The following is a 22,602-nucleotide window of genomic DNA, read 5'->3' on the forward strand; positions in this document are numbered from 1 at the left end:
AGGTGCCATGGCATGTGCCCCCCTGAAATGGTGGCTGCCTGACCTGTGAGGAGGGACAAGTGGAAATGAGGTAATTCCGCTGGCATTGTGCGCTGTTGCGGTAGGCGGTCGATGACCGCTGCGCAACTTTGCATTGGTTAGCATTGGGCCCTATGGGTTCCAGGAGCCAATGGCGATGTACGCCGGCGGTGACGGTACTCACTGCCCTGAACGTGACTGCCATTTTCTATCTGTTCACTCACTTGCTACCTGACCTTCAACAGGAGAGGACCTACACTGCAAGTGCTGCTGTGACCTGTGTCTGGACCAACAATGGCTCATGTGTCTGGGGAGGGGGCCCCTGCCTTCACTGTGGAGGAGTTGGAGAGACTGGTGGATGGGGTCTTACCCCAGTACACGTTACTCTACGGTCCTCCAGGCAAACAGGTGAGTACACTGTGAGCATGATGCGTGGGCCATGAATGTATGGAGTGCTGTCTATGTAAGCCACATGTGGGGGGGGGGGGGCTGAGGCATCCTGGACAGAGTGCTGCATGTATGGTGGTCAATGTATGTGCGTCAGGGGTTGGGAGGGATATGGTGGGCCATGAGTGTGAAGGTCCGGATGGGTAACTAATTCCATTTTCTGCTGTCTTTTTCCTGCAGGTCAGCGCACATTAGAAAAAGGGTATTTTGCATGCCATCACCAAGGAGGTGCGGACCCTGGGGGTCTTTGACAGGCCGAGCACCCACTGCCACAAACGGTGGGAGGACCTGCGCCGCTGGGCAAGGAAGATGGCGGCGGCCCAGCTGGGGCAGGCTTCCCAACGAGGAAGGGGTGCCAGTCGTACCCTGACACCCCTGATGTTCCGCATTCTGGCGGTGGCCTATCTGGAGTTGGATGGGTGCTTGAGGGCATCACAGCAGCCACACGGGGGTGAGTACAAAATCTGATTCAGTACTTTGCACGCGTTAAGCTTTTACCTGTGTGGGGATGTGGACTGTGGTTGCCCCTAGGCCAGGGTGATCATGGCAGGGTAGGTCCCTTGTTGGGCAGGCTCTGAAGCACTCCAAACCCAATAGTCATAGTGTCAGTTGGCATCTACTACTGGTCAGGGTCCTGTTTGTTTCAGGTGTGCAGCTGATGGCGTTAGGCATTTTACCCCATGGGCTGGTGACTGGCATTGTAACTGGTAGTGCATGGCCTAGTGCATAGGGCTGTTCCCTGTGAGTGTTGTTGCTGGCATTTACCAAGTGTATCCTCTGTCTCGCCCCCCCCCTTTTTGTTTTGTCACTGTTGGAAAATAGGTTATCGGTAAGGGCAGGTAACTACCTACACTTAGCAATAGGCCACTAACCTCCACTTAGATCCAGTCAGGTCTCAGTAAATTAAAACTAGGTCAACCCTTGGTAGCTTGGCAACTAGCGACAAGGCTTAACTTAGGAGACAAAGCATAAAGCATTCAAATATCACAAAACAGTAATTAAATAAATCACAGGAAACAGTTTGAAAACCAAAATCAATTTATTAAAATAGTAAATATTTGTAGCTTTAAAATGACACTAAAACAAATAAAATCGGATAAGGGGAACCGGAGATATGAATTTTGAAAGAATGATTGCTGTCTAGCACATAGAAACAAAAAGCACCAATATGGTCATCTGGTCGCACCTCGACTGGGGCAAAGTCAAAGTTTAAGGCCGACCACGATGGGGCCCGGCTCCCCTACAGCCCGTGGGAGACCTCGGTCAAAAGTTTACCTTAGGACTTAGTCGTTTTTCTGGAGATTTTCTTCAGCGGGACAAACCTGCCAGTTCAATCCGACCTCCTATAACTCTTTCTCGGATACACGTTGCGGGAGCCCTCGTGGAGATTTTTTCCTTCGGACTTAGTACTTTTTTCAAGGTGAAAATCCTTCGACCGGGGCAAACCTGAAGCTTGATCTGACGTCCGTGGAGCCCTCTTCGGATATGCTGGCTGGGAGGTCCCGGTCAACTTCCTACGTTCGAACTTCGTCTCTTTTTTGGAGATTTTCTTCACCGGGACAAACTTGCAAGTCAGGCCGGGTCGCGGTTGAGGCAAGCCTGCTAGAGTTGCCACAGCGAGTCGGTCCCTCTATGGAGCTTTTTTTCAGAAGTTCTCCAAAGTGCTCCAAACTTCTGGATCTTCTTCCAGATGTTCTTTTAAGGTTCTTTTGAGGTCCACCGTTCACCCCAAGGTTCCAGAAGCTCTGAGATGCTCCTTGTGGGCGTGGACTACAACTCCCAGAATGCACCTGGTGCAAACTCCTTTTTGGCCACTGAACAGTGGTCAGCTGGTTGGTTTCTTCAGGAGTTGGTGCAGGGGACTCTGGTTAGCAAGTTTTCACATGTATCAAACAGGGAGTCCCTCCTTGAACCAGTTGAAGCCAGGCAAAGTCCTTCTTGTGGTGAAGCCCAAGTGTGCAGATGATGCAGTCCTTTAGAGTGCAGTGTCCAGGTGCAGGTCAGGGGTCCAGCAGGGCAGTCCTTCTTCTTCTGTAGTTCTTCCTTGTAGGGATCTGGTAGGGAACTGAGGTGTGGTTGCAGGTCTGCCAGTTTTATCCTTGCTCCTGGGTGAAATACAGGGGGGTCCTGGTTCTCCAATCAGGGGCAGGGTCCTTCCCCCTGTGATGACCACTTCCTGGGAAGTGTAGCAAAAATCAGTCCCAGGGAGCAACATTCCTCAACAGTCATGGCTGAAAGTGATTTTTAGAGGTTACATCTGGCTGAGCCCACCCACTGGTGTGGCTAAAAATCCTAAACACACCCCGCTCCTGCCCTCTCCTAATCAAGGGAGTACCTAATTGTCTGGGTTTGCAGGATGTGAGGGTGTTGCTAGGTTGCTCCAAATGTCCTTCTCTGCCTTTGAAGACCAGTTTGGCAGCCCTCCACCTTCCTGCTTCCCAATCTGCTGAAGTTAGATCTCCTCCCCAGGCACATCTCTTTGTACTGAGCCAGGCCACTTCACACCTCATCAAGGCAGCCTGGCCAGGCTGCAGAGGCTGGCCAATCAGAGCACAACAGCAAAAACAGTGCAGGGCTGAAGTTGGCAACTTTTCAGGTAAAGTTTAAAACTCTTTACCGGAACAAGTTATCTTAAATCCCACAACTGGAACAAACAAATTCATACCTGGAGGGCATTCACCCTGGTGTGGCGGCCCAACAGAGAGCATTTCAGGCTCGAGCCTCCGCACTGATGGCAGCCATTGTCCCTGTCTCCAGCCTCCCCCCTCCAACTTCCTCTACCCAGTCCCAATCCCCTCAACCCTAGCCTATCCCAAGTACACCTTCAGACCAGCATTCACCCAAATCAACACACAGAAGTGGCTCAGGCAAACACAAGCACCACACTTCATCTCACAGGCACTCACACAAGCACCATCGCTATGCAGACACACCAACTTCCACTGCCTCCACTGTGTCCCCCTCCTCATCGTCATCCACCTCCCTCCCAGTAGCATCTCCACTCACACCTGCATGCACTACATCCACATCCACTACCTCCATCACCAGCACGCCCATCACTACACACCCCTCACTTGCAGTCACCACCCCCACATCCATGCACACGCCCCCTGTGTCCTCTCCCAGTGTGTCTGTGACCCCTCCTCCCAAAGTACACAAACGCAAACACCCTCCCACCCAACAGCCATCCACCTCACAACAACTTCCAGCCCATGCACCTGCACCCAAACTCAGCGAACAGAAAATTCCTACAATCACTCCCTCTTCCTCCACTCCCAGACCTTCTCCCTCTTCCCTCCCCATTGTCCCTAAGAAGATTTTCCTTGCAAACATTGACCTGTTCCCTACCCTCTCCCCCCCGTCCTTCCCCTCGGGCCAGGGTGGCCAAGACCCAGCCCAGCACCTCAGCCACCAAGTCCACGTCCGCTGCGGTTCCTGCAGCTGTCAGAGGATCAAAGGGGGCACCGGTCAGGCCAGCCAGTGTGCCACCAACACCTGCCAATGCCAAATCCATTCCGCCACCTGGCAAGGTGAAGAAGGGGACAGCATTCAGCAAGAGGAAGGAGCCACAACCACCCAGCAAGGGCACCTCAAAGACTCCAGCTGCCAGACCCAAGGTGACACCACCATCTGCGAAGGTGAGGAAGGGTCACAAAACACCAGGCAAGGCACTTCAGCCGTCCGAGGCTGCAGGTGAAGGGCTGGTGGCTACCAGCAAAACCACCAGCACCGCCACCTGCACCGCGGCCAGCACCGTCAGTAGCCCCGCCGCTAGCACCACTGCAAGCACTGCCACCTGCACCACCACCTTCACCGAAGCAAGCACCACTACTGTCAGCAGCAGCAGCCCCAGTGGGCAGCCGTCCGAAGCTGCAGGAGAAGGGCTGGAGCCTACCCCCACCACTGGCAGCACCGCAGCCAGCACCGCCACCTGCACCCCCAAAAGCCCCGCCACCTGCACCGCTGACAGGAGCACCACTGCCAGCAGCAGCAACCCCCCCCCAGTGGGCAGCCGTCCGAGGCTGCAAGAGAGGAGCTGGAGCCTCCCTCCACCACTGGTAGCACCCTCAGCAGCACCGGCACTAGCACCACAGTGCAGACGTAACCGCCACCGGATGGACTGTAGCCCTGTCACCATGGACTATCATGCATCCTGGTCACTGCAAATCTCGAGGCTCAGGCATCCAGGTGAGGGGGTGTGAACTGCCACACCTCAAATGTTCCATCACCGGGCACCAAGCCCGGTCCAGAACCAGTGGAGAAATGCATCCACTCTCCCTATCCTTGGCAGGATGAAGCAGACTGGGCACAAAGCCCTCTCCAGAACCAGTAGAGAAAGGCATCTACTCACCCTATCCTTGGCGGGATGAAGCAGACTGGGCACAAAGCCCCCTCCAGAACCAGTGGAGAAAGGCATCCACTCACCCTATCCTTGGCAGGATGAAGCAGACGGGGCACAGAGCCCCCTCCAGAACCAGTGGAGAAAGGCATCCACTTACCCTATCCTTGGCAGGGTGAAGCAGACTGGGCACAAAGCCCCCTCCAGAACCAGTGGAGAAAGGCATCCACTCACCCTATCCTTGGCAGGATGAAGCAGACTGGGCACAAAGCCCCCTTCCAGAACCAGTGGTGAAAGGCATCCACTTGAGAGACTGTGGCTTTGCACTCCCCAGGACCAGGCAGTGGGCAAAACACCCACTTGGGAGACTTGAGAGACTGTGGCTTTGCACTCCCCAGGACTAGGCAGTGGGCTAACCACCCACTTGGGAGACTTGAGAGACTGTGGCTTTGCATTCCCCAGGACCAGGCAGTGGGCAAACCACCCACTTGGGAGACTTGAGAGACTGTGGCTTTGTACTCCCAAGGACCAGGCACTGGGCAAAACACCCACTTGAGAGACTTGAGAGACTGTGGCTTTGCACTCCCCAGGACCAAGCATTGGGCAAACCACCACCTGAGAGACTGTGGCTTTGCACTCCCCAGGACCAGGCAGTGGGCAAAACACCCACTTGGGAGACTTGTCAGACTGTGGCTTTGCACTCCCCAGGACCGAGCAGTGGTAAACCACCCACTTGAGAGACTTGAGAGACTGTGCCTTTGCACTCCCAAGGACCAGGCAGAGGGCAAACCACCCACTTGGGAGACTTGCGAGACTGTGGCTTTGCACTCCCCAAGACCAGGCAGTGGGCAAACCACCCACTGTTGAGACTTGAGAGACTGTGGCTTTGCACTCCCCAGGACCAGGCAGTGGGCAAACCACCCACTTGAAAGACTTGAGAGACTGTGGCCTTGCACTCCCCAGGACATCGCTGTGGGCATGGAGCCCCCTCCAGGAGCAGTGGCGTTGTCCCATCTTCCGGCTGAGGTGCACCCCCATTCCCCGTCCCCCTGAGGTGCCTGTGTGTTTTCAACCTGATGCCCCTGCAGTGTTCTCTCCGTATTAAGGCAGGAGGCAAGTGTGGGTTTGGCCTATGTGATATGGCCCTGTGGCCCACAGACATTTTTTTAGTGGACAATGTACCGCCTTATGTACATTTTGTTATATATTGTGAATACTGTTTTTGAATTTGTAACGTATATCTGACGTTTTCTAATATGACACTCATTTTACTCCATTCCTTTTGTCCTTGCGTTCTTCCAGAGGGTTAGGGGGTGTATATGTAATGTTGGTGCATGTGTTTGTGTGTATGATGTTGGGGGTGAGGGTGGGGTGGGGGTGGGGGTGTTGCGTGTTGCATATGTGTGTCACTCTCTTTTTCCTCCCCCCCTCCCCTGTGTGCTAGGTGCAGAACTCACCGTGGTTGTTGCCGCCGACGTTCGTACTCCTGGTAGATGAGAAGATACACCAACATCGGAAACACCTGTAGTTTGGGCTCCATGGTGTCCTAGTTCTTCATTGAGTGTCGAGAGGTGAGTGGTTTCCCTTCGGTGTACTGTTTCCACCATGCTTTTGGTGGAGTTGGTACTGCCCCGGAAAAGCTGGCGGATGGGCGGATTGTAATGGGATGGGCGGAACATTGACTTTCGCCTGTCTGTTGGCGGTGTTTGTTGCTACCGCTGTGGCGGTCAGAGTGTTAAAGTGGCTGTCTGTGTTGGCGGTTTCCGCGGTGGTCGTGGTTCCATTTTTTTTACCACCGGCCTGTTGGCGGTGTTACCGCTGCTTTAACACTGACCACCAGGGTTGTAATGAGGGCCTAAGTCTTTGGCTCTGTGGTTCACATTGTACCATTGTTGAAAAAGACTATCTATGTTTCCCCACTTCTCCCTCCCACTGTTGACCATTTAGACATATGAACTTTCAATGTGCCCCATCCTACATAATGGCAAGTGATCATATACCACACATGTCTCATGAAATGATACCCAACCCCTGGAATCTATTTGGGCATCTGATGGATTGGGAGCTTTACTGGGGTCTAACTCCTGTGCAATGTACTGACTCCATATTTCACAATTACACATGTAAATAAAAGCACTGTACACATAATCTGTATCACATCTGTGTCTGAGGTTGTAACAAATTGTAACTCAATGCATGTGGTGAAACTAATACATAGAGAGGAATATGTACAAAGAAATGGTGCTGTGCATTTACATAGGTGAAGTTCCTACACTTAGGTGTGTCATGCTCAAAGTGCAGGGTAGGGTACGTATGGAAAAGAGCAATGACAAAATGTGTGGTCGCAGTAGCGCAGGTGTAATATCCATACCTAGCCTCACTTCAGGAATCCTAGCACCACGTTGCAATGTGTGGCAGTGTTGCAGGTAAAGGTTTTTATATCTCCAGGAAGTTGTCCCTTCCCGATACTTATCAGTCACCAATGTATACTTGGCCTTTCATGTATGATGTGAAATTGTGCACACATAGCGAAAGCTAAGCCGTTTTGTCGAAAATGGAAATGTTCCATGCAAACCCCACCCCTGGCAAGGTGTCAGTTCATGTCACATTGCATTAGGTACACGTATCATTGGCTATGTGATGCAGTGTCAAAAACAATGGGTGTTGCAATCGGAAGGCCACAATAACACCTATTGAATGTCCCTCTGCCACATTACCATGCTGCAGGGGAGCCAATAGTAAACTTTGGCGTAGAGGCACCCAAAGTGCTAGTGACAACTCAGACATTGGTGAAAGAAACCATCAGAACTGTATTGTCACAAAAAATGACGCCATGGTTGCATTTGTGCATTGTACATATGCCACTCAATACATTCCAAAGGAATGTGGGTGTCTTTGTGTCTGGCACATTGCTACATATGCTGACTACATATGCTGACTGCAACATGGTTAGGTGACTGAGAACTATGATTAGACCCAAATAATACCTGAGGCTTCCAAGCATGGCATGTGTCATTTTGCATGTGTGTATTGTGATACCTGATACTAAGTATAACACAAGGGCTAGGCCAAGCAAGTCTTGTTGTGACATTACAACATCAATACAAAAAAGACATGATGCGTGTTTGAGAATGTGAAGGGCAGGCATAAGTGACTGTACCAAAAGCTAGATTTACTGGGAGTGCATTACCAAATTTTGTTGAGACAGTCAAGTCACATAACTTCATGAACCAGTAATATGCATTGAGATTACCTGTGTCAGAATGTGTATCCATCCACAACCAGAGTGCCACGTACCTCGCAAGAAATTGTCTGGTTTAGCTGATGTTACACCATGGGCAACCTGACAGGATCTTCATCATAGGAGATACATATTGTCACATATGTCACAAATTAATGCTGTTCAAGTCACTGGAATGTGCCTTACATGAACTATAGAGACATAGTATCACCAAGACAATAGACATGATGGATAGCAAACGGTATGGTTCAACAAGACCTATTCAACTACATGCTCACATCTAAATAAACTAAATGACCTAACTAAACTATGCTATCCTACACTACCTTACCTACCTTATCACAACAACTACCTTGGCTTATCTTAACCTATTCTAAACATAAGATGCCACAATTAAACATCAATCCCACCCCACCTTTAAATACATCAATTGATAAGGACAACAGTGACTACTGCTAAACATTGACTAACTACAGATATAGGCTACACAAACATATATATTTTTTATTTTATTTATTATTTTTTATATATTTATTTATTTACATATAATATAGACCTAAACATCACCTCACCCCAAAACTAAAGCACTTATTAACGCCAAATCCAACCCTCTACTATGATACAACTATGCCCTAACACTAACCTCACTATGCTAACTAAGTTATACTAACCCATCTAACAACACCACCTATGATCATTAAAGTCGGAACAAGGGGAAGGTAAGAATTGTCCAAAGTGCCAAATTGTCCACCTCACTGCGTCCTTGGTTGGCCTGGATTTTCCTAACAATAGTCAATATCTGATCAAGTCGATGCTCCACCCGAGCTATATTTCTGATCAGCCAGTTCACTTCTCAGTTCCTGTACATAGGTTGGCTCTACATAGTGCTGGTCTGGCTGGGATCCTGCAGATGGTGGCTGAACAGAATGTTAATGGATTCAGACCATGGTCCTGCTCCTGAATGTCCAGCAACATCTGCTGTAGCTGACCTGCCTACTGGGTGAGTGGTGGAAGCAGCATCTTCTTTTGTAGGTCCCCGATGTGGGAATGCCTTCTAGGTTCGTGAGGCCTTTTTTAAGTCATAGAGGGCCTCCATGCGCCTGTACCCCTTGTGGACCAGCTTGATGTGGCGATAGCATTCCACACATCAGGCAAAATTTATTTTTTCCTCAGGGGTCATGTCGGCAGCTACATGATGAATAAGATAATTCAGGCAACTGTTAGGCAAATGACCAACAGGCATGCATTAAAAGCATCAACTGCTAACCTCTGACATTGACATGCACATTTCATGATATTGCCCTAATGGGCACGGTGTATGCAAATTGGCCTATCTTCAACCTTCCCAAGAATAGGACTTCTGTGATGATTCAGAGCTGTCCACTGTATTACTTTTCAATCACCATTCTTGACCATCTTCTAAGGACCATGACACCATACTATTGTCATACACATCATCCAAGTGACCATGGTATGCCATTCTCTTCATGCTGGAATTTCATCTCTGTCCCTTATTTTTGCACCAGGGACCCCTGCTCTGATTGCATGTACAAAGCCCATCTGAGCTATGAGTGCTACTGAAAAGAAGGCCCACAGGAGTTTGCGCCTGCTATGGCAAGGATAGTGTCAGACAACATTGATACATGGAAAATGATTGTGACATGTATGAAATGGAATATTGATAGAACCAGCAGTCACCCATGACACACATCAGAGGGTGACATAATTCTAATATCCACACAGCTGTGTAAGAGGTTAATTGTGCCATAACTGAAGGAGAAGTCCAAGAGTACCTTTATGTGTAGCACTATGTTGACTATACCTTGTATACAAGTTGAGGACATATGCGTTGCATGTGGAACTACAGCACCCAGTGCCACCACCTCATATGTGGATGCACACATGTCAATTACCTTTTCTGCACTTGGAATTCGGTAAAGCAATAACTAATGCTTTACATGGTGTGAAGCTGTTAGCATCACATCATGGCCACTTAAAGGACCACCACTATCTGAGAATGTTTAAATGATGGCATGTGTCCAGACAGTATTTTGTGGACATTCATCAGCCCACACACACAGGTCACGCTCGCTGAGGATGACATGTCTTGGCAATATAGTGACTCACGACCCTGAGTAAGGGGTATGACACCTCCATGGTGGTTGAGACGTGGGCACATCTGAAGTGCTGTACATTGCCAACTATACAGCATAATGAGGGAGGTAATCACATGGTGAAATATCTCACCATGAAGAGAGTTGATGTGTAGTATGTGGGGCACACAGTACAGTCACATGTTTAGCAAACAACAAATTCACAAAGTCCATACACATGTCTGGCCTCAACTTCAAGCACATTTTACAACAGTCTGCACTGTTATTGGACCTCAAAAACAATGACACATATTTTCAAGGCACATTCTGTACATGTTGACACTAGTGCATTTTTTGTTGGGATTCAAACACATGCAAAGAATTAGTCCACATCCATGTATTGCATATGAGGACTGTAACGGCATACATGCAATTGTTAAATGGCATAACACATCACCATAGCACATCTCACACCATAATCCAACATACATAATATATAGTAGATATTAACACTTACAGGCAGATTTGGCGTCGGCAAATGTGGAGACCTCTGCGATGGTATAAGGAGGGGGACCACCTGCAAGAGTGAAAATGTAACATTGAAATTTGAATGTTGACCACTGAACAGCATGGACACATATTGCACATCATACAGATTTTCCAACTGTACATAGGGGACTTCGCTTGGTGATTACTCACAAAGACCAATTGAGAATTATTTGTGACACACATTGGTAGGCCAGCTTTACATGTCAACATATGTGCAGGGACAATACATCCATGTCTCAGCATCGTTTTCCACATGTTGCAAATGACTCATCAGTGCATCATTTTAAGACCATAGACAATTGTCATGTCACTCTGCATATACGTGGCTCAAAGGACAAACTCAAGCATGATTTTCATTACTCCTGCATCACTTCTGACATCACAGGTACATGACTATGCAACATACAACATATGTCATTCCCTTAGTGGACAAGGACATATCTTTGTGTGAAAATTGTTATATACACCCATGGCACAGTTGTGCTAGCATTGCTGCACATCATACTTGTGTCATAAAAACATGCATAACATACTAGGGATTAGGTGAGGGATGTACCATTTAACTGTACTATGGTGCTTCACTGGCCTCTTCATGGATACATAATTTTTCCTTTAGACAATACCCACTAGCCTACCCTCATGCTTCATTTAGTCAATGTTGGCCTGGCCATAAAGACATGAACGCCCATTAGCACAACAGGAGTCAACAGAAACTTTTTGTACTCACCAACAGTTTCACTGACCTCACTGCAAAGAAGGTCCAGCAGGTCACTCTCCCGTGCAATTAGGTCTGCCCACTGATGGTTCAGTTTCTGGACAATCCTCTCCACATTGAATATCCTGTTCGTATGGGACTGGACTTTGCCCAAATGCAGCTTTCTGGCCTTGGTCCTCTACCCTTGCATGACCCTGCAACCCTGGGCCACCATGTGTAGGAGATAGTGCATGACCAACCAAATGAATTCTCCCACCTCCGTAGCACCAAAGCGGCGGGCCCTCACCTTCTTTCGCATCCTACTCTCCCACAGCACTGTGAACTCCCAAAAAAACATAAAGCCTGACTTAACCCCAACTGACCCAACTATCCATCTACCCCAATAACAAATACCCCAAAATACAAGGACCAAACAGTAGATATAGACAAATATTGAACACCAAATAGACACAACGAACAGAGCGAACAGTACACAGCACAGCACACCACTCAAACAACAGTCCAAATCTCAGCTCTAAACAACACAACCTCCCTCCAAGACAGGTGAAAAGACTAATTTGAATAGGAATATGAAAGTAAGTTTACAGTTCCTGATTTGCAGCATGGCCGATCCATTATCTCACTTCCACTGCACACGTGGCATGTTTTGTGCAGTGCGTAGTTTTTCTTGACACTGTAGTCAAATGCGTAATTTTTGCATGTCACACCTATTTAAAAACATGGAGACCTTCACATGTGTCGCATGGTATGCTTCATATTTTCCCGGCGCAATGGGTGTAAAAAACACACGTTTGAACCATGCACTGTTTTTGGTAGAAATGTGTGTAATGTGTGTTTGGACATATGTGGTGTCTTGTTATACACATGTCAACATTTTCCCTAGCATATGGAATGTTTTGCTGCTTATGAATGTCTGTATGTCACTACTGCTCTCTACACATGTCTAATGTATGTGTCATCAGTTAACTGGGGTGAAGGTATATGCCTCACAGGGATAATCTGATGCTAAAGCAATATTTACTATTATTCATGTTCCATGTCAACACCAGGAATTGGCTTTATGTGTGAACTTTGTGTTGTCAGCTCATTCCAATGCCCATATCACCCCCAGGGATGCCATGGACTTGACATGAATGTGGTCTGTATGTCTACATTTAGAATTGTGCACATGTCTTAGAAGGTGTGCAACATCCTAAAGTGCAGAGTGCAGGCTGTATGGAAGGTTGTGATGGTGACATGTTTTGGGATGTGGTAGACAGACATTTTAAGCGTGTATGTATTCTTATCCTGATATGTATATGGGAGGTATATGTCATTCATGTGTTTTTATTTTCTGCCAACTAAAGTGGTGTGTCCTGGGATGTCACTTCTACAATCCTTGTACTCATTGAAGGGCCAATGCAGTCCCTCAGAGCACTGTCTTTGTTCATGTTTGTTCATGACATATTTCCCTATGTTGAAACGTTTCTCCTGTACCTAAGTTTGAATAGGTGGTTTCCCCATACACCAGGGCCTATGATGCATTTTCCCAAATTCAAAGTTATGGTACACACAATGCAGGGAATACGTTTCTTACACATACATTTCGACTGTGGACTTCATATCCATGTTTTGTTCCAAATACTTACTTTTTGTACACACTCTGCATGGCAGGAAAGTTGTCAGACAAGGATATTAGGCTACACATCAATGCAGACAAAAGTACAGTAACTCTAATGTTTGCTTCACTCCCCTCTGCCCTATGATCTACTAGGGACTTACAGGTCAATTGGTGTCAGCCTTGCCATATACTCTATTAGGGACTTACAGGTCCATTGGCATTCGCCTTGCCCTATTATCTACTAGGGACTTACATGCCACTGTGATAATTGTTTTTCATGTATTCCTTTTGTGTTTCAATGCTTCATTTGTATATATTGGGACAGGGACATGTTTGGGAACCTGGGGAACAAACAGTGCCAGTTTCAACATGCAACTCTCATACTTGTTCATGCTGGGCTAGCACACGGGGAACCTCACCCACTGTGCAGACACTTACTCAGCTGCCAAGTTGCAACATCAGCAGCCTAGCACCTTGGTACTGTGACGCCTGCATTGCAGGGGGACTTGCTTATGTGCATGAAGGTGTCCTTTTCTGCACACAACATATCAATGTTGGTGATTTGCTATTTCTATGTGTTCTGTGGACTGCTGTATACATTGGGAGACCAAAAGACAAGTAATGTGTAGAGTATTTCTCCTTTTTGCACAATAGGGATTGCACCCCTATGGTGTGCTTAATTTTGGGTGCTGCCACAGGTGTACATATTGCTGTATATGCAAGCCAATGCCAATATGCTCTGTGTTATGTGGGGGAACCCCCTCTTCATGAACCAATGTATAGCCCTTCCACTCTCAGTGATGCATGTGTTAAGGCAGTATTGACAAAATTGTGTTGAGACACCAACTTGTGAATGCACAGAAGGCACTGCTATATGGGAGCATCATGGCACATGACACTCCATTGGCAGTAGGGGCAATGTACAGTGGCCCCTGAGCGTTTGAGATCTAGATTTAATGTTTGCAGTGATGCATGTTGCATATGTGTTGCTCATTGTTCCTCCATGTGTCCCTATCCATGTGTGGTAAGAATTGTGTGTATATTGTTTGCACCATTTATCTTGTGTGTTGTATGCATTACATAATTGCTGTATGCTTACCTTTGAGTAGGCCTTAGCCATATTGCCCATCCTGGAAGAGTCGGTTGATGGTGGAATGACAGAAGATGTAGGCACCATGCACACTTCCAGGATACTTGGCCACCACTTTGCTGAATAGCCCATGCTGGTCCACAATGGCCTGCACATTGATGAAATGCATATGCTTCCTGTTGCAATTCAGATGTTCTGTTTCGGCAGAAAGGGCAAGTAGCAAATGTGTGCAGACCATGGCACCCAGCACATGTGGGAATCCAGCAACTGCATAAAGACCCTGTTTGGTGTCCTGCTGCAGTTGCTGTGTGCTGGGGAATATAATGTGGCGAGGAGTGAGGCGGATGATAGCATCCAGCACAATTGGCAGTAAGGCTGAGTGGGAGGGTGAGGACAATCCACCCATTTTTGCCACAGTTGACTGGAATGAGCCTGAGGCCAGCATATGCAGCATAGCCAGGAGCTTGGTCATGGGTGGTATGTTGGTTGGCCTATGCATTCTGGATGTTATTACTGGTGCAGTGTGGTGGAGCAGCTGCGCAATGGGCTCTGGCTTCAGCCGGTAGTACTTTATGATTGTCTCCTCTCTTTGGTCAAGAATGGATGTTCCTAGCCTATATATGCACTCATTCCTTTTGTGCTGCCTTTGTAGTTGCTGTAGTGGTGATGGAGAGTGCTGTGTTGATGCTGGCAGTGCTTGGTGATGTCCATTCTTTGTCTCCGGGTGCCTAGCTGGAAGAGTAAGAGGTCCATGTTGCCCTGATAGTTGCCAGAATCCTTATTGTGTGTTTCCCTAATATACCTGTCCCTGTGCTCCATTTTAATGACTGGTCTGACCAGGCGTTGAAATGTTGATGCTATTAGGAATTAGAGCTATTTTTCCAATGTGCACAAGATTTTTCGACAGGCTTGTAAATATGGCGTTAGCCACCTAGCACAATTTCTTAGTAAGGAACACCTATCCTGCATGTCATTTTCGCGCAGGGTTATGTGGCGCTACTAAAAATGGTGAAAACCTCTGTAAAGTGGAGTTGGACAGGTCTAGCGCAATTTGTAAATATTGCACTGAATTTCCACTGATGTTGCGCTAAAAATTGTGGTGGAATGGTGGCCTTAAATCCTTGATAATCTGGCCCCATGTGAGATGCCTTATAAAGGACTTGTAACCAAAACTGATATTAATGGAATAAAAATGAACAAAGTTACCTCATATTTGTCGATATTCACTTTTCAACAGAGTGCATATCACTCCTCTCCCTTTCTGCATCTTTTGTTCAACATCTTTATCATAAATTGACAAGTTGACACCACACTTTGTGGCATCAATAAAAGTCTCTATTTCCATTGTGTTTTGTCATTTTTCATTAAATATGCCTTCAGCATGAGTCACTACATTATACAGCATGAATCTGTACTCAGTGACATCAGATGGAGTTCTGTTAAAACTAGTCAATTCACCAAAACACAGTTGACTCAAAGTCCCTGATTCTAAGCTATGTGAAATAGGATGAGGTATTTTCCAAACCCTTAAATACTTTTACTATGATGACAAAAGTGGTAGATACCTACTATTATGAGTTTTCAATTTGGAATTGAGGTGACACATACAGAATTAGGAGCGTATTAGAAAGCCCCATGGCACAGGGCAGTGCAGAAAGTGACCTTACTGTGCTGCTCTGCGCCACAGGGAAAGGGCAGAAATGCACCTTATCTACAAGATATGCCACATTTCTGTCTTTCCCCCTGTGCTGGTGCACATTGGACTGCCTAGCACCGACGCAGTCCCCCTTGCACTATGGTGCAAGGATGTCTGCATTGCAGACTGGGTTGTTTCTGTGCAGGAAGGGACAACAGCAGTGCATTTACAAGGCCATGAAAAGCCATGCTGTGCGTAGCCTTGTCGATATGGAAATCTATTAAGGGAAAACAGCAAGGGTGTTACAAGTATTATAAGACTCAGAATTCCAATCCCTGTGCACACTTAAACAGGGATCGGCAATTAACCCCAGGTCCTAACCAGTGTCACAGGGGTCAATTATAGTCTTTGCAGTTATCATACATTAGCAGTTTTACACCTGAAGAACTGAAGAACTGATACTGCAGGGATGGATAATGTGTCACCTAACTATTCTGAGTGGCACCATTATTGTCCCCTGAGAAAAGGGGTAAGTACAGGATTGCTAAGTCTAGTTCCTGCAGGGATTTCACATTTTCTATCATTTTCCTTCAAGACAATTTTACCCAGTGAAATGTTCATAAAGTGCAGGAAGATTGAAAGAGCACAACTGTCAAATTCACATTATCTCCTTTATTTCTCAGTTTAGTGACAAACTCTGTTTCATGTCGGCTTTAATATGGTAAATTTTCAGTAAAGCCTCTGTGCTGCTCATGTGGAGCATCCTCCCCGCATGGCCTTGTTATGTGAGGCATAGGCAAGCTGTTTCACCCTCACAGAAATCTTGTTTTAATTACATTTCTCTATCTTAGCAAAAGTCCACAATTCTGCCCATAAAGGCAGAAACAGTTGTGAACTGTAAACTGTAACAAAAATGGCAAAGACATTGGTTAGCATGCAAATGACTCATCCTGGAGAAAGGCTCCCAAAAATCCTATTGTACGGCTTCACATCAGTCCGTGGATGGGTTCCCATCTCAGTTGCTGTCACCACAGCATCTACGGCTGGTGCACCTGTTGTCCCCCAACACACAGGGCCTCATTATGACCTTGGCAGAGGGGATTGCTCCATCCCAAACGTGACAGATTTACCATCTGCCATGTTACAAGTTCCATTACATTCTATGGAACCTGTAAAATGGCAAATGGTATATCTGTCACATTTGGGACAGAGTAATCCCCTCCCCCAGGGTTGCAATCAGGCCCACAGTCATTACTCACTCTGCAGCTCTGGTGGCTTTGGGCAGGGGGTCACGATGCTGGAGTCCTGCTTTTAATTCCAAATGGCTTTGAGTGGCCCTGGACATTCCCCCTGCTACCTACTTATGCCACAAAGAACAACAAAGCACTTCCTAACACTCAAACATTGTTCTCCCTGGAATGCCTTTCCGTCCCTGAGAGTCCCCGAGTGTCAAATGTGGAAAGGTTTACTTGGCCCATTTTGCCAAGATAGATTAGGGTGGATGCAAGGGCGGTTGTGTGTCGGAACAACGCAGGTCTTTAGCACGCCTGCTTTAAGAACGCGGCCGAAACCACAAATGCGTCTCTGCAAAAATAAATTCCACGCAAGTCAATACAACGACTTGCCTTGGGTAAAGCGCTGGACTTTGGAATAGTATAGTTTACTATTCCAACTCCAGTCAGCGCCACAGTAGGGAAAGTATTGGACTTAAAGTCCAACATCAGTCCAACAACACTTTCCCCAAGGCAAGTCGTTGTAATGACTTGAGTGGTAAAGGAATGCCTTGTAAAGATGCATTCGTGGTTCGGGCCGCGTTGTAAAGGCACAACAAGACTCAAGCCGTATTGTTAAGGCTGTTTCCCTGCAAGGGCACCAGTGGCAAATGACCTCAACCATCTCATTTGGGGCAAAGTAGCCCCTGTCTCCCTGTGGCCCACCAAATGGGGTTCATCACCTGCAGACAGTGCTGACCAAACTGGTATGGGCAGGCAAAACACCTTGCTCTTAGACCTGGCATCCTTGGTGTGGTTGCTCCCATCTATTTGCCTCTGCCTCATGTATATTTGACTATGTGCTGGGCTTTGTTTTTGCTGGTTTTGGTACTCTGGGCACGTTACCCCTGTTGACCAGTTTTGAACGGCAAGTGCTTTCTGCGTAAACTGTAAATCTAATTGGCTTTTCCATGATTAGCATATTTGATTTACTACTGAGTCTCTAGTAAATTGCACTAGAGGTGCCCAGGGCCTGTAAATCAAATGCTACTAGAGGGTCTGCACCACTATTTCTGCCACCCACATGAGTAGCACTGTAAACATGGCTCAGACCTGCCACTGCAGTGTCTCTGTGTGTGCAGTTTTAAACTGCCAGTTTGACCTGGCAAGTGTACTCCTTTACCAGGCACAAACATTTCTTTTTTTACATGTAAGGTACCCATAAAATGGACCCTAGGTAGTCCCCATGGGCAGGATGCAATATATGTTAAAGGTAGGACATGTACTAATGTGTTTTGCATGTCCTGACAATGAACTACTGCCAAATTTGTTTTTCACGGTTGCAAGGCCCATCTCACTAATGAGTTAACATGGGGACTGCCTTTAAATATCTTTTAAGTGCAGTTTCCCTATGGGAGCAGATAGAGCTATGGAGTTTGGTGTCTCTGAACTCACAATTTAAAAATACATCTTTGGGTAAAGTTGTTTTTTAGATTGTCAGTTTGCATTGCCACTTTTAGAAAGTGGGCATTTTCTTGCCTAACCATTGTGTGTCTCTGCCTGCTTGTGGAATCAACGTCTGGGTCACACTGACAGTTGGGCTGTTTGTGAATTCCTTTGAGACAATGAAACAAAGGGAGATGGGGTGTAGCCTGAATATCCTAATGAGTCTCTTGGACTAGAGTGGAGAGGGAGGAACTGACACTTACATCTGAAAGTGCTGTGCCTATCTTCACACAATGCAGTCTCCATCCCCCTGGTGTGCGTCTGGGGACAGACCAGGGCAAGGCAGGATCTTTCTGAACAAGAGAGACTTTTGTTTGAAGTTTGACTTCTTCAAAGGCAGAAATGGGTACGAGTAGTGGACCCAAAACCCCAGACTTTCGAGTTCTTCAAGGTCGCTTCTGGAACTAAGAGGAACCTCTGCCAAGGAGAAGAGATGAAGAGCTGAGGAGTAGTGCTGCCCGTGCCTATCACTGTGCTTTGTTGGGGTATTGTGCAGTTGCTGCTTCTGCCTGTGAAAGGGCACAAAGACTGGACTTTGTTGTGCATTCTTGCTTGAGAAGAATCTCCAAGGGCTTGGACTGAGCTTGCCTCCTGTTCTGAAGACTTCAAAGACTTCCTCTGCCAATACCTGGACTCTCTGCTGAGACTCCTGCCAACAAAAACTGGTCAGAAAAATAGGACGAAGGAGGCAAACAGTTTGGGGATGACCCTGCAAAAAGGGCCAGGTGTAACACATTGTCTTTGAGATAAGCCTGACTGCTTGTACCAAGCTACCAAAGGGGTGTTCAGGGGTTGCCTTAGGAGTCTAACTTCCTTGCCCTGTCTAAAATGAGGGTCCCTGCTTGGACAGAGTGCAAACTGTCTGCCAACCACAGACCCCATTTCTAAAATTGGTGATTAGCGGTTGGGATAGAACTTGTATCTATGCTTGCCATACAGTGATTGGTGTACAGTACTGTTTTCAGTGCAGACCATTACATGACCACATAATACTTGTTTTCTGCTGCCTTTTTATTCTTTTTCGGTTGAGATCCCTCTGCCTTTTTGGAACTCTTGCATCTTTATTGAAGCTCACCCACAAGCATGTCTCAATCAAGGGATACACTAGCTGTTGCTACAAAAGTTGTGTTTGTGTTAAAGAAACTGGAGGAGTACACAGTGACTCACCTTTAACAATTTTGCAAAGAACTTTCCTGCCCATACAAAAGCTCCACTAAGGAGGGGGAGATGCAAAGGCGCTGAGAGGCTGGTTGACAGCTAAGGAGGCCAGTGGGCACGCAGAGGAGGGGAATGTGGATGAGGAGGTGCAGAGCATACATGATGTTGTGTTGGGTAACCTTGACCTGCCTTGGCGGAGGGCTTCCAGGACAGGCAGTAGTGTTTCTTCCAAAGGTCTGACCCCTGAGCAGTTGCAGGACAGACAAGTACAGACAATGCACCAATTTGAGTTAGAGAAGCTTAAAATGGAAATGGGAGAGAATAGATTAGCCATGGAAGAGAAAAATATGTTTTTGGCTCATGAATTAAGTTAGAGAGAGCTGGACCAAAGGAGCCAGTCAAGCAGAGATAGTGGCAGCAATACCCTGTGCAGCCTCAAAGGAGGGGACATATCCCAAAGATTTAGTGCAGGATTACAAAAGGGAGTATGAGATATACCTGTGGTTCAAGGGGTATGAGTCAACTCTCCACATGAACATGGTCCCTGAGCTACACTGGCGGGAGGGTCTGTGGAGGCACTTTGAGGTAGAGGGAGCGACACCCTGACATCCATATGGGATCCCCAGGGACTCACCTATTAAACATGAAGAACGCCCTACTCATTGGGTATGGTTTTAGCAGTACAAGGAAAAGTTTAGAACCTATAAGAAAAAGGAATCCTAAACTTGGTTGGAATGTACAGATTCTTTCTGGGCAGTAAGGTAACAAGGGCAGTAAGGTAACAACTTATGAGTGGCTGTACAATTTGATTGCATAGGAACACTTGTATAGTCTTTGTTTTCCAGAGCTGCACCAGCACCTAATGAACAGCAAGCTGACTGACCCCAGGAAGCTTGCCCAGGAAGCGGACCGGTGAGAGAGCACCAGGGTCCAAAAGAGGAATGGGGAGACTACCAAGGGTGGACAAGGTCACCTTCAGAAGAAGTGGGGGGGTTAAGGGTAAACAGGGGGAGTTCTCTAAAGAGCCCAAACCTAGTTCACAGGGTAAGTGTTGCCAGCCCCCAGTCGAGAAGAAACTATGGGTCTCAACAGGGAAACCTGCAGAGAAGGGTCCCCGCAAGCATTTTACATGTTAACAGATGGGTCGCATGAGGGGGGTCCCCAAATGTCCCAAGTGGACACAGGCACCCTCTAGTGTTCAGTCACATGGTTTGGCCAGTGTGGCGCTTGGGGAGGACTTGATTCTAGGAGAAGGGTGGGAGCCAGCTGAGATGACCCTTGTCTCACCAGGGGATAGTGAGATGGTCCAGAGGACGCTTGTGCCTGAGAACACTAAGAAGTACAGGCAGTGGGTGACCATCAATGGACAGAGGGTAGAGGTTCTCAGAGACACAGGAGCCAGTGTGTCTACTTGTCAGGTGTCACCTGGTGACTGAAGAGCAGGTAGTTCCCCATGTACTTCACCAAGTAGTTAGGGTAGACATCTCAGAGTGCTTATGTAAGGTGGCGCAGGTTCCCTTTGAGTGGGGGGTCTCAGTTTCCTTGAGGGCAGCTGTGAGTCCAAACATGCCTGTTGATTGTCTGCTAGGCAATGACCTGGAGGATTCCCCTTGGAGCGAGGGGGGACGCCGGTCATACTTAGAGATGTTGGGTCTGCCCGGGTGGGTGTGTGTGACTACCTGATCTATGGCAGCCCATCAGGGTGCTCAGGAGGCCCTGGAGCCTGAAAGAGTGGCCCAGGTGCCTATCAGGAAGACGAAGGTAAGGAGCATAGGAAACCCACCCCAGAAGTTCCCACGCTTAGAGAGTTCCCATACTCTGAACCTGAAGGTGATGCCCCGGAGCCTACATGGTAACAAGTGGCTGAACTGGGGGAGCTGCCTGAGCTGACCCATTGGCAGCAGGAAAGGGGTCCCACCAGGAAAGAATTCTGTGAGGCACCAAAGTCATGCCCTACTCTTGAGGTTCTGTGGTGGGAGGCTGCACCAGGCCTCTGGCAAGGAGTCTGGATCACGTTGGATCTATTGGGAGTGTGGCCTCCTGTATAGTGAGCCTAAGGTTGCTGAGTCTGGGGCAGCACATGAGCTGGTGGTACCCCAGTGCTTCAGAGGCTTCCTACTGGGTCTGGCTCTTGAAGTGCCTTGAGCAGGACATTCGGGGCAGGACAAGGCCTTTGAGATGCTTATCACCCGCGTTTACCGGCCCCAAATACACAGGCACTCTGATGCACTTGCAGGTCTTATCAAACTTGTCAGGCAAGTGGCAAGAGTGGAGGGAGGTGAAAGACTCCCCTCCAACCTTTTCCTGGTGTGACCACCCTTTTCAAGTGGGTGGGCACTGACATTGTGGGACGTCAAGATCCCAAGACAGCTATGGCAGAAAGGTTTATCCTGGTCTTGGTGGACCATGCCACCCGGTACCCAGAAGCCATCCCTCTGAGGTTGATGAAAGCCCACGACATGGGCTGTCATCAATGGGGATTTTTGTCCACTTGGGGTTACCCAAGGAGGTGGTATCTGACAGGGGTACAAACTTGATATCTACATACAGTATATGAAGTCTCTGTGGAAGAAGTGTGGGGTAAACTACAAGTTCACCACTCCATACCACCCCCAAGGAAATGGGTTGGTTGAAAGGTTCAACTGTACCCTGAAGGGCTTGATAATGGGTCTGTCAGAACCCCTGAGGCGTAAGTGGGACGCCCTCTTGCCATGCCTTATCTTTGCTTCCAAGGAGGTACTGCAGAAGGGACTTGGTTTTAGCCATTTTGAGCTGCTGTATGGCAACCTTGTGATGGGGGGTCTCTCAGTCTGGCAAAGGAGGGTTTGGAGAAGACCTCCAGTAAGCCCCTGCAAGATGTATTTAGCTATGTATTGGCTTTCAGAAACCAGACTGCTCGCTTCAGGAAACTCACCCAGGAGAACGTAGAAGCAACTCAGGAGGGCTTGAAAAGCTGGTATGACCAGAATGCCACCCTGGTTGAGTTCTCAGCCTGGCCA

This window comes from Pleurodeles waltl, chromosome 7 (assembly GCF_031143425.1).
Source record: "Pleurodeles waltl isolate 20211129_DDA chromosome 7, aPleWal1.hap1.20221129, whole genome shotgun sequence".
NCBI lineage: Eukaryota > Metazoa > Chordata > Amphibia > Caudata > Salamandridae > Pleurodeles > Pleurodeles waltl.